We start from the raw sequence: 13505 nt of genomic DNA on the forward strand, positions 1-13505 counted from the left end.
TGCTATCTTATCTCCCATTTGGTCTCCCATTGAACAAGGGTATAAACCACAAATTCTTACTAATTAACCATCGAATGATCCCAAATAACCTTTTGATTATCACAAGATGTGGGATGTAGTTTATTTTAACCTACTGTTTTTCATAGAAAGCAACAAGTATGTTTCCCAAACGTGTGACCAGTTTTGGTCATTTCTTTTATCATTCTTCGTTTACGTTTTGCCTTTTGTAGCAGCTAATTTGATAAAATGTTTTTTTGTTTAAAATGTCAGCAATGACTCTTTAAAAGGTTAAATTAAAATGTACAGTATTGATTATTCTTTGTGCTTTTATATAACAGAAAACCACTACACAGAAATTGAGTCAATTTCAGTACCAATCAAATGTATTTTATGATGGAATTTTATGATGACACTATGATATGAATTATTTTTAGAAAAATGAGTTTTAGAATCCGTAGCCCTCTGTAATCGAAACGGCTAGGTTTTAATGAGCTTCACTTTTTTACCTTATTGCGAAAAGAGGTATATTATTAAATAAAAGCTGCAGCAATTATCATTTTCTCACATGGTTAGAGCACTGGTGCTTAGAAGCTATTGGAAAAGTTCTACTTTTCGCCTACAACACAGTCAATCTACTTTACAATATATCCTGTGAAGCGCTTTGAGACGTTTTGACCGCATGATTAGATGCTTTATCAAATTATTATGACTTCAGCCGAGCTGCTTCTTGTATTATTGCCAATTAATCATCTCAAATTGCTTCAAACACTGCCACTGCCACCACAGCACAGTAACGCCTTAGTGTTACATGACTTAAAAGATGTTCTCCAGACACAGACTTAGGACAAAACCTGTACGTTGTACTGCTTGGTGATTTTTGCAGTGCATGAGGACAAAGCACAAAGTGTCCCAAGCTCAACATTATGCTTCATTAGCTGAGAAATCCCATTCGTATGCCAGCTGCACAAGAATTTCATGTGCTACTTTATCATTTTCCTAATTTCTTCATGACAACACTGTTCCAGATTTTTTTTTTAGTTATTCAAGGTCACTGTGACTCACAGATGATTGAACTATGCACTGCACATCATGATGACCAGATGTGTCATTCAATGCAATGATCACGTTATATTCCAATTGTCTTTTCTTCCGTCATTGGAAACCTTATTTACGGCTTTTATTATATTTGAGCCCACATCTCTCTGTGTTCGTGAACATCTCGTGATGTTTGTGCTGGACAATTTCAGAACAGGAATCTTGCCTATTTTCCCTTTACTTGTCAGCTTGGTAATGCTGAGGCGAACCTGTGTAGCTTCCCTCTGCTAAGTTTGACTACCTAACTAACTAACTAAGGATTAAATTGGGGACCATGCTGTTGTGTCGCAATGCAAAACAAATTGTGCCATTGAGGGAAACTGGTAGGGCTGGGTGTTTTTTTCCAAGGTTCAGCATTATTTGTTCCTCCTTCCCATTTTAAGTCTGCTCAGCAGACTCTGGCCTGCTCCACGAATCCCGTCTGTCCCTTCCCACCATCAGCGGACAGGCCTTCAATCTTCCTGCTCTCACCCATTGCAACACCATCCCACAGTCCCTTCACATCACCCCCTCCCTCGCCTCCTTCAAGGCTCGTCCCGAGACCTTCCATTTCTACAGCGTCTTTGCTCACCCTCCTGCTCCCACCCTCCCTGCCCTCCAGCCCTCCTGATCCCAACCCCCAGCTCAGGTGCAAATCCTTAACTGTCCAGCGACTTGGGACATTCTCCCAACATTGAAGGGGCTTAGGCTTAGGGCTTAGAAATGTAAATTGTTGTTAAGTAATTTTCAGCACTCTGTTCCCTTTCCCTCTGCGTGCATGTACATGGCACACCATTTCCTAACCTGCTAAACCTACACCTCTTGCCAGTGTTTACACCTTTGCCCTGTCTTTTGAGTAATCTTCACCAAAACTCTCACTATCCTAAACAGCTCTCCTGAAATTGGGCATCCTCCAAGTCAGGCATTGCAGAAACAAATCCCTAGCAATAACCGCCGTCATTGATGGTCATAACTTATTTTAATGGTTTTGTGGCTGAAATGATACTAAAAATGTGCCTACTGTTTAACAGTCACTGCTGCTTGCTTAATTACTTTTGATGCCACCTGTAATGCTGCCATTACCATAATGGCATTTGCATCTTATGTCTCTCGAGTCAAAAGACCCTTCGTTTTCCGTACTTGAATGGGAGGAGAAAACTGCTGATTCTGCTTTGACTTTATTCATTTTGTATTTCAGAGACCAATTTGTAATTAGTTTGCAAATGGTTGGAACCCTTTTATAGTGAACTCTTGCTTGACTGTCAAATTGGCTGGCTAATTGAGCATTATTTCCTGAGTGTGTTGAAATCAAGAAGCTTAAAAAAAATTATATTCACATTTACTGTACCTTAGTATTGATTTCAAAAAGATTTTCAATTGGAAGAGCACATAATAATAATAATAATAATAATAGTATGTAACATTCCCTAATTTTTTAAAAACAATTTATTCAGTATGTTAATAATATTAATCCTTGCATTTGATATAGCGCTTTATCACATCGTTGAGATGTTTCTAAGCGCTTTTGTAAAGTGTATTGTAAAGTGGTTTAACTGTGTATTTTAACATTATTAATTGTTAATAATTATGTACAGGGACTAAAGGGAAAGTATTCTGAAAGAAGTATTTAAAAGTCGAAGCCCCCTAAGTTATTACAGCACAAAATATATTTTTTAAAAAGTACAGCTCCCTGAAAAGTACAGAAATCTTTGCTATTCATTCCTTGGGAACTTGCAGCTTTCCATCTTAAAGGGTTTCCTTGACCATGAGGAGTCGCTTCCGCTGAGTTTCAGTGAGGGAGCACTTCAGGCCGTCCTTGGAACCGACGTGGGAGCTGCCTAAACCGGAAAGTGCTCTCCAGAGGAAGGGAGGGAAAATCAAGAGGTTGATCTCTTGTATGTATCTTACTGGTTGATTTTCAAGTGTTGCCTTTTCAAAGGCCTGGACACATTCCCAAACCCAAGATGGTACAGTAATACTGAGATAAGACACAAATAAATCCAGTTATGATATTAAAATGCATACCATATACACGGCACAGCTTCCTGTTATACTTTGTTATCATTTTAACCTGCACCTCAGTATTATCGTATCGGTGATATCACTTGTAATATTTGACTGTTGCATAAAATATCTCCAAGGACATGTCCGAGGATCGACAGGGAACTAGGTGAGGCTCTAGTAACATTGGAATCCGCGGGATAACACATTTTGTTCTGCTGTTCGGAACAGGATCGAGACTTGAAGATCAAAGAAGTTAGTCTATAGAGAAACACTTGAAAGCATTATGTAGGATGACGCCATTGCTCAAGTATAGAGTGCTGAGGCCATAATGAACATGGATTTGGAAGGTCTTGTGACACAGAAGTACGGAAAGTTTTTGACGAGATACCTAAACGTATGTCGACCAGTAGTTTATTTGAGCATTGCTTGTCAGAGCTCCATGTGTGAGACCTGTGAGCAACATTAATTTAATGAAATGGATTGCAAATTAGCTGGCTGGATTGCAAACTAGGAATGGGAAGCACAAGGTGATAATGAAGGAAAAGCGATCTCTCTGTGGACCAGTAATGTTTGTCAATGGGAGGACATGTGCACAAACATATTCAATATTTGACCAGATTACATCCTTCTACTATATTCATAGCTTGGATAACACAATCATCATCTGCAACATTTAAAAAAAGGACAGTATTTATTTGCTTTCCGCTGAGGAACGGCAGACTTGGAAGTCTAAGAGTTGATGGTGTTAACTCACTTCACACAAGACTTTAGTCACACCTTTTTTTTTACTCAAAAACCATGACCTCAAGCCACCCGAAATGCGAATTTCTCCCATCAATTTTTATTGTGACGGATTGCTACTTTGTCCTGTAATATATTGTTCAGCAGTTAAGCCAGGTGCGAACACACTAATCTTTAGTGGCGGTAAAAAGGGTTCAAGGTGAATTGTCTTTCTGAACGTGGAGTTGAAAACTACGTTTTTTTAAATGTGATTCAAATAATAGGTTCATTTAGGTCACTATTTCAGCCACTCTACCCCAACCTCTTGAATTCTATCCCACGTACCCTTCACCTGCTCCCTCCCTTGCCTTCTTCAAGGCCCGCCTCAAGACCTTCTTCGACTGCGCCTTCGGTCACCCTCCTATCCCTACCCTCCCTGTCCTCTGCCCCTCGGGATCCCAAATTCCTGACTGTCCAGCACCTTGGGATGTTTTCCCTCTGTGAATGGCACCATGCAAATATGATTTATTGTTGTTGCTGTTGGTATTGAAGACTTGAAGATGGCAAAATGACTTACAGTAATATATTATTTTCCCCCTGTTTTAGGTATTCAGTTTGTCACATCGCCAAGGGAATGGATGGATAGTGTGTTCTCTGGGCTCTGTAATTGCCGCTTTGGAATCAGCTTGCCTTTTTTCCACTCTCTTCCCCCTTCATTCCTCCTGGCTTTCGGCCAGCTTTGGTGTAGGTGCAAGTAAATTTAGCAGTCAGATTACTTTGTTAATGGAAGTGGAGCTTGCGGTTAGTGCTATCACAGTTATTATCAGGGATTTGCCTTATCCCAAAGTGACCTTCATGTGAATGAAGCAAAGAAAGTAAACGAAAAGGGTGTTGTAAGCACAAATGAAAATGGGCATCGATTTTTAGTGAATCCAGAGTCTTTCCAAATTGTTGTTAATACAGATGGCACTTTTGATGGACAGACATAATCTGATTCATTGAAAGTGAACTCCCACCAAGTTCCACACATTCTTGTGCTGAATTGTAGACGGAGTGAAGTAATTTTGTCCGTTTTATGCAGAGGATTTCAATCCCGAGGGAAGATCATTGGCTGATTGGAAGAAAATTGGCTGCCGTGTTTCGCCCACAAATATACGGTCAATTCACTTTACAGTCAATTCACTTTACAGTATATTCTGTTTGAGACGTCGAGAAGACATGAAAACCGCTATATCAAATGCAAGGATTATTATTATATTATCATTCCTGATCAAATCCAGGGTGAAATACTCCAATGCAGGAGGTAGGGTTAAGGAATGACATTTTTTAAAATCATTTTTTAAACTAATTGTCCTGGCCAACAATCCCCCAAATAAAATTGGTCACCCACTCCATGGTTGTTTGTGGGACACTGCTGTGAGCAAAACTGGCTGCTGCATTACGCCCACAAAATACACAGTTTATCCTGTTTAAGCGCTTTGAGACTTCTCAACGATGTAAAAAGGTGCTATAACAAATGGAAAGATTATTAAAACCTGAGGGAGGAGTGCTCAAATGAAGGTGGATCACTGATATGGTAGTTGAGTGCCCGAATCCCTCTATAGTACAGTAATAGGCATCAATTTGAACCAAGTAAAACAATTATGAGGCAAGGGATTGAATCAATTTATTGTAAAATCTCCACATATCTTTGGAACAACAGCAGAGATTCTCAATCATCTGTTTAAAAAAAAAAACGGGGAAAAAACTTTCACGTCCTAAGCTATGTGGTGGACTTTGTATTCTAACAAAGAGAGCTGGGAAAACTCAGCAGGTCAGGCAGCATTTATGGAGAAAGGAAATTGCGTCAACGTTTCGGGTCAACGGCCCTTCTGACCTGCTGAGTGTTCCCGGCTCTCTCTGTTTTTGTTTCAGATTCCAGCATCTGCAGTATTTTGTGTTTTGCATTCTAAGTTTGTTTGTGTGTATTCGTAAATAGAAAACTTCCCCCCCCCCCGTTATGTCATCAAGAGATGAGATTAAGTATGTAACCACGAACAAAACACAAAATACTGCAGATGCTGGAAATCTGAAACAAAAAGCAGAGAGAGCTGGGAAAACACCTCTTCTCCCCAGTTTTGTTTCAACCCACCCCCACTTTTGTTTTACAATCCCCCCTTTTGTTTTTACGCCACTATCACCTCTTTAACCCATCAACAAACACATTCTCTCCTTTGTCTTCTCTTTTTGTCTTCCTTGTCCTGCCTCCCCCTCTCAACTTGTCCTTAAAAACCTCTCCCTCCCAACATGCCCCGGTCCTGACGAAGGGTCGTGGACCCGAAACGTTGACTCACTTTCCTTTCTCCATAGATGCTGCCTGACCCGCTGAGTTTTCTCAGCTCTCTCTGTTTTTGTTTTAAGTATGTAACCAGTTGACAGGACTTAGTACTTGGCCTGACAGCAGTTATGCACAGAGCTCTCTTTGCCCAGATGTGAAAAGTGACTTTTGCAATACAGAAGCAGGTACTGTTGCAGTGTGATTGAGCCACAAGGTTTACCAGATGAGCTCTCAGTCTGACCATTTGTTTTCTGTTTGCTCTTACTTTCAGCCAGGGACAGTCCAGCCCAAGATCTGGAACCTGTATGGAGAGTACTCTCGACAAACCTGCACCACACCTGTCAAAGTGCCAACAAGCTTCTGCAGAATAGCTCTACATTTCTGGAGGCGTTAATATCATTCCTCGCTGGTAAATTCACTCTTTTTTCCTTCTGTACAACATTTTCGTTCTGAGACACTTGATAGATAAATCCTTGCTTACATTGACGCAGTTGCATTTAAGTGAAATAGTGCTCTTGGAAATATCACTGTAACATTTCAACAAAATATCTTCCGAATATGGGCTTTAACGGAGCTTAATTGAGTCTTGGCAATTCTGTTGGACCAGTTATTCCATTAAACGTTATTAATCGAAAGACAGATCAATTTCTATTGTCTTTAATTAAATCCGTGACTGAACATTGTTAATTTAAGAGCCCTTCCCATCCCTTCCCCTTGTCTCCTCCAACACTGGGGAAACTGATCAAGATCACAGCTTAAACAGAAGCCCAGAACACTTTATCACTGTTCTGAGACTTGCAATTGATTGTCTGTCATTACAAATTCAGTTTAACTGCTGTACAAGATTTAATTTGCATACAGGCCCAGACTCGACTGAGAGACATGTTTAGTGATCCTCACGCTCACCAGTTTTTACAGTTAATGTGAAAAGACAGTTTCTAGCCTGGGTGATTATTTCCTCTTCACTGCCCATCAGCCTCTCCAAGCTACCTGAGTTGAGCGATTTGCATTTTTGTTTTCTGCTGTGCACTTAGAGAGGGAATGAGGGGAATTTATGTATATGCATTTTATCATATTTCTCAGCACTTATTCGGCCACAAAATATACAGTCAATTCACTTTACAATATATTCTGTGAGATATCTTTGAATCCTTTTTCTCAACGACATGATGAAGCGCTTTATCAAATGGAAGGATTATTATCATTATTATTATTATAGTACTTAATAATAATAATAATCCTTGCATTTGATATAGCGCTTTTCACGTCGGGAGGACATCCCAAAGCGCTTCACAGAATATACTGTAAAGTGAATTGACTGTATATTTGTGGGCGAACGCGGCAGCCAATTGCGCACAGCAATGTCCCACAAACAGTCGTAGATTGAAAATGACCAATTTATTATTGTTTTGTTTTGAAGGGATTATTATTAGGCTCTGTGTGGAGTAAGGAAACTTGCCCAAGGTTTCGCCCTCTGCCTGGAATTGAACTCAGGTCTCTCACTTGCAAAGCGAGTGCTCTAACCATTGAGCTATAGGACTCCACTGTCCAGTTAGGACGACTCTACCCCTTTGAACTGTTACTTAAAGGATGAGGAGCATGGCTCTCTGAGCCTCATTGAAATAAAGGCATCAACAATGCCTTGGATTTCTGAAGGCCTGCCTGGTTTCATAAGGTGTGTCTCCTCAGAGCATTTCAGCTGCATGGAATCTCTGTTTATGGGAGCCACAATGTAAATCCAGATCTGTGATTTAAATTCAATTAAAATTGAAAATAGCATTTAATTCCTTCCATTCAATTTGGTACTAGCTTTCAAACTGTTTTTCTGTGGTTCTTGAAAGAAACGCCACATACCCTGAAATGTGAGGAAAAATAGAGTAAATCTCGACTCAGGTGTAATTTTTACCTCTATATTTTCTCAAAGCAAGTTTGTAAAATGCACTCTTTTTCACTCTAATACTAGAGTTAACATCATGATGCTGTATCTGAGGTATTTAGTAATAATAATAATCCTTGCATTTGATGTAGCGCCTTTCATGAATCACGGCAGCCAATTGCACACAGCAGTGTCCCAAACAGTAGTGGATTAAGTGACCAAATTATTATTTATTTATTCACTTATTTTGAAGGGTTTATTAACCTAGAAAAGTGATCCGCCAATCGACTAACAAACGGGTTTCTACTTATTGCTAGTTAAGCAGAGGTGTGTGGAATAAGGAAACTTGACTACCGTTTCTTCCTGCCCAGGAGTGGAACCCAGGTCCTCTCACTGAGCTACAGGACTCCACAACGCATTTGGCGTTTTTTAGCAGGGCAGCTTTTTGACTTTTAAAAATGAATCAGAACTGTAATAAAGAAATTTGGGCGAGCCTATCCAAGTTCATTTCACAGAAACTGCGATTCCTAGCATAGAAAGGAGGCTGTCAGCTGTCACTGTGAGCAGGATTTAAACCCAGTTCCCAGAGGTGAAAAGCAAGTACCCTAACTCACAGTGCCAGCCTCTCTCTCTGCTTTACTTATGAATATTTTTGTTCCAGTGGTGAGTGCTGAGATAATTGAGTGAACTGGGCTTAGAGAGAAATAGCTCGAGTCCAACTGTGCAAGGGAATTGAATTACACATACCGTTTCAAGCCCTGAAAATAACTGAGGCTCCCTGGATGAATAACTATTTCTGTGGATGTTAATTAAGCTTTGTTCCACTGATGGACTCAGTAATTCCTCCCAGCTAGTTTTCCCCAAAAAAGACATCAGCAAAAAAATGTTTAAAAAGTAACTGAAATAGAACAAAAAACATAGGTGTCAGATAATTTTAATTATGTAAAATTAATGCGTGAAGGAAAATACGCCTGTCCAGTCAGTTGCGCATCTCTTGCAGTCTTTTGTTGGTCAATCTGGTATCACGGGCGGAAACCCATCACTAAGTTTAAGAGTATCCCAAACTAAACGGAGAATTCCATTCCCGTGTTTGGAATGGAATGTGCCATTCTCTCTCCCTGGAGGGACATACCCACTACCTGATGCTGGAGAATATTTGTCACAAGCTGGCAAGAGCCAAGGTTTAGGGACCTCAGAGCATGGGTTTAGGTACTGGAGTTTAGCTAAAACTAAACTAAAAATACTGTTCATCGCTTGCAGTTGAAAGCACTATCTTGCAAGCTTTCCTCATGCTTGTGCAGCTAGGACCACCCTACCTGCTCTCTTCAATATTGTTCAGAACTGCTGAATATTGTGTCATAATAATAATAATCCTTGTATTTGATAGAGCGCTTTTCACGTCTTCCCGAAATCTCAAAGCGCTTCACAGAATAGACTGTAAAGTGAATTGACCGTATATTTGTGGGCAAACGCGGCAGCCAATTGCGCACAGCAGTGTCCAACAAACAGTCGTAGATTAAAAATGACCAATTTATTATTATTTTGTTGTTTTGGAGGGATTATTATTAGGCATGTGGAGTAAGCAAACCTGCCCAAGGGAATTGAACCCAGGTGTCTCGCTTGCGAGGCAAGTGGTCTAACCACTGAGCTACAGGACTCCACATTGTGGCCCATGGTCTTGAAACTTACAGTGCCTGTATTTGTCCAGTTATTAATTGTGTTACCACAAAAACCTCCAGTTCTGTTTGTCAAGGTGATTCAATACATCTTTCATGTTTGAGAAAAATGGAGCACCCTAGAAGTAGCCGAGAGGAAATGTATCTCTCGCGAGGAAGCAAGCTCATCAGGCAATGTATTTTAATAACACTCATAATCTGTATCTTTGCAGCTAAAGGTTCTTGCTGCATTGAGATTAAATATGCAATAATTTAAACAGCATTTGTTCCCATAAAATCCACTCCTTTCTCAGGTTGTGAAAGACCTATCTACCTATCTACCTTTTGTTGAATTCAATCATCTAATTCGCCAACAAAATACACAGTCAATTCACTTTACAGTATATTCTTGAAGTGCTTTTAGATGTCTCAAAGAGGTGATAAGGTGCTATATAAAATGCAAGGATTATTATTAATGGAGAGCTCTGCTTTCTGGTGCTCAAAGGTTACCAAATATCGGATGAGCCATTAGACCGAGGTCCCGTCCGTCTATTCAGGTGGACATTAAAGATCCCATGAACCTATCAAAAAATAGAGAAGGGAGTTTCTCTCTGCCGGTGTTCTGGCCAACAGTCACTTGTGGAGTCCTGTAGCTCAGTGGTTAGAGCACTCGCTTTGTAAGCGAGAGACCTGAGTTCAATTCCAGGTAGGTCAGGGCGAAACCCTGGGCAAGTTTCCTTACCCAACACGCCTAATAATAATCCCTCCAAAAAAAACAATAATAAATTGGTCATTTTCAATCTATGACTGTTTGTGGGACATTGCTGTGCGCAATTGGCTGCCGCGTTCGCCCACAAATATACAGTCAATTCACTTTACAGTATATTCTGTGAAGCGCTTTGGGACGTCCTCCCGACATGAAAAGTGCCATATCAAAATGCAAGGATTATTATTATTAAATAAAATTGGTCACTCACTCCATGGCTGTTTGTGAGACATTGCTGTGTGCAACTAGCTGCCTTGTTCACCCACAAAATACACAGTCACTTCACGTTACAGTATATCCTGTGAAGCACTTTGAGACATCTCAATGATGTGATAAGGTGCTGTTTCAAATGCAAGGGTTAATATTGTTAAATAAAAAGTCTGCAATCATTATCCATTCCCAATCTCCACTGCTCAGATCCGGCTTTACTCCCTCACTGGTCCCACAGCCCCAGCCATTTTGCTCATCTCAATCTTCCCCCTTATCCTCCAGTGCTTTTCCCCAGAGCAAATATTTATCCAGTTCTTTTTGAGGAAGTTAATCAGCAACAACTGTATTTGATGGGAGACTGTTCCACCCAGCGAGCACTGTTGGGGGGGGAAATTCTAACCTCACATCTTGCTTGAGGCTTTTCACTTTTCAAACCTGTGCTGTCCACTTCTGGTCCTACTGTGCCGGACAGATAGCCTGCTTGCATCTGTCTGCATTATCTGTGCCTCTCAAATCTTTATCACTTCAGTTCCCCCTTTAATCATACTGGTGAAAAGTTTAGCTTTGAAGGCCATTTTCTTGCAACTTTCAGCTCTTAAGTTCTTCCTGTATAATATAATCACGGTTTCAATGTGTTTGTAAAAGTAGGGCACATCGTATTGTGAATGGTGTGCCATACAAGGTTAGCCGAATGCCCTCAAGATGCAATCTCACATTCGATAAGCTTTGTTAAGCTTCCTGTTGACTGGAAATCTCCAGGGAAAGATCAATAAGTGCACCTAAATCCTTTTTTTTCTCTCCACCTCTGCTAATAAAAAAACACGTAATTATGTGCAGGGTTTACTGTCCCTTATTTCATCACCTTGCATTTATCTCAATTATAGTCCATCTGCCATTCCTTGTGACCCATCTGCTTAATTGGTCCAAATCTTCTTTAAAGTAGTGTAAACCAACGGAACATTATGTGAGGGGGAGGGAGGGAAGAAAATCTCTGATTGTAGGAAATAATAATAATAATCTTTGTACCTGATATAGCGCCTTATCAAGCCGTTGAAACGTCTCAAAGCGCTTCACAGAATATATTGTAAATGGATGTATCTTGTGGGTGAAATGTAAAATTGAAAGCTGGAGTTTGGCAGCATAGCGATCAGCATTTGAAGAGGAAAAATAGGGTCTAACATTTCAGGTGTGACTGAATTTAAAAAAAACGTGGCCTCCAGTGGAACAGTTTTCGCTTACTCCCTCCCCGTTCGCTCAGTGGCTGAAGAAAGCATTGAACCAGACTACAGTATCTCCTCGACCTAGTTTTCCTATCCAATAAAAGAGCTCTTAGATGTTTTTTTTTAAATCAAGCACCAACTGGATATATTCACAAGCCTCTTATCTCACTGGAAACATTCATCTGGTTGCTTTCCAAAAGCATTATTGATGATACTGCCTCGGGTACCTGCGATGATTCACACAAGGCGTGAGCTGCACTTTGTCCTTTTGTGCATTGCGAGTGTACCTTTACTCTGCACACAATCTTGGTCAGTGGTCTGTTATTGCTTTTTGTTGCAAGCTGTCGGTGCCCTGTTGTTAGTACCTTAAGAGGGCACAGTTTGCTTCCGGCTGGATTCTGCCTTTCTCTCCTGAGTTATTCCTTCAATGCTCTATCGAGACTCGAGCACAGATCCGTAGGCGTTCTGTTTGAAATCCATCATGAAAGAATGATTCACTTTTAAATTCTTGTGAAGCAGCCAGGAGTAAACTGCCAGTCACAAAGGAGCATTTTTTTAAGACGAGGAAGGTATAAAATAGGTCACCTAATTGTGAAATGAAGTCCTTCAATATCAACAACAACAAAATGACATTTGTATAGGGCCTTTCACATCAGGAGGACATCCCAAGTGCCCATTGTGCCACTATAAATTAGAAGGAAGGCTTCTTGTAATCTAGCTTTGCGTTTTTAGCAGTGGAGTTTGTATCATTGCATCTCATATTGGATTGATAAGGTTACTCCTATTTCGTTTGTGCCAATGGGGACCCTTAAGAAAGGTTTAACCCATCATTTTTTTTCTTTGAGAACATGTTAAATTTTGACAAGAGACAATGTCTCCGTGACATGGGTTTTGGCAAAGCTGCTCAGGGTCCAGTTAGTGGACGGACTTGCTGATAAAGCACCATTGTGTTCCTTGCATTTTGAGGAAAGTTACTTTCCGTGAGGAGTAAAGAATTGGCATCATATATCTCTTAATTTCGAGCATCAGTCTTTGCACTGTCTCTTTATCTCAATCTCATTAACCAAGGAATTCAGTGCAATGTACTTGGGAGGCTTTGAACTGCAACAATGCATTCTGAGGAGAGACCTTATGGAATACAAATTTTAGTTACTGAAGACTCCAAGAATATCTTCATACCTGAAAATATATTTCCCATTCATTCACTCATTTACTTCTGCTTCCAATTCAGCCGCAGCTTCACAGCTGCTCCATCTGCCAATTTCCCCTTGTCCCACCCAATTCCAGATAAAGAGAGATTTATTTATCTGTGTGTGAAAATCTGATCATCTGTTTGGACCAAAGGTGAGAATGGAACCATCATACCATGCCTTACGGAAGGCCAAATAATTTGCCTTTTAAACACTCTGAGACGCTACCACGCATTTAGGGCACTGTATAAATGTTGTTGCCACACAGAACCACGCGGTCACATATCCCTTCTCACATTATTGATGCGTCTCAAAGCTCTTCACGGGATATACTGTAAAGCGGATTAACTATCTTTTGTGGGTGAAACATGGCAGCCAATGCTACAACAGTTGGTTCACTGGCTCAGCACTTTACACTGCATCTGTATTAAGTACTTGTCCTTTTCCTATTTTTACAGCTAATTGTACCGTGA

The 13505-nt window shown here is 40.4% G+C and overlaps 1 protein-coding gene across 2 annotated transcripts in view; it reads left to right on the forward strand.

Annotated features, from left to right (window-relative positions):
• Positions 1-13505, forward strand: part of tango2 (transport and golgi organization 2 homolog (Drosophila)) — a 48306-nt gene that overhangs the window by 1300 nt on the left and 33501 nt on the right. For both annotated transcript variants that reach the window (XM_007901785.2, XM_007901784.2), the window contains exon 2: positions 6387-6524. The gene's annotated coding sequence lies outside the window, so the exon portion shown is untranslated. The remainder of the gene's footprint in view (positions 1-6386; positions 6525-13505) is intronic.

The sequence above is a fragment of the Callorhinchus milii genome, unplaced genomic scaffold (genome assembly GCF_018977255.1).
Source record: "Callorhinchus milii isolate IMCB2004 unplaced genomic scaffold, IMCB_Cmil_1.0 Scaffold8, whole genome shotgun sequence".
Lineage (NCBI taxonomy): Eukaryota > Metazoa > Chordata > Chondrichthyes > Chimaeriformes > Callorhinchidae > Callorhinchus > Callorhinchus milii.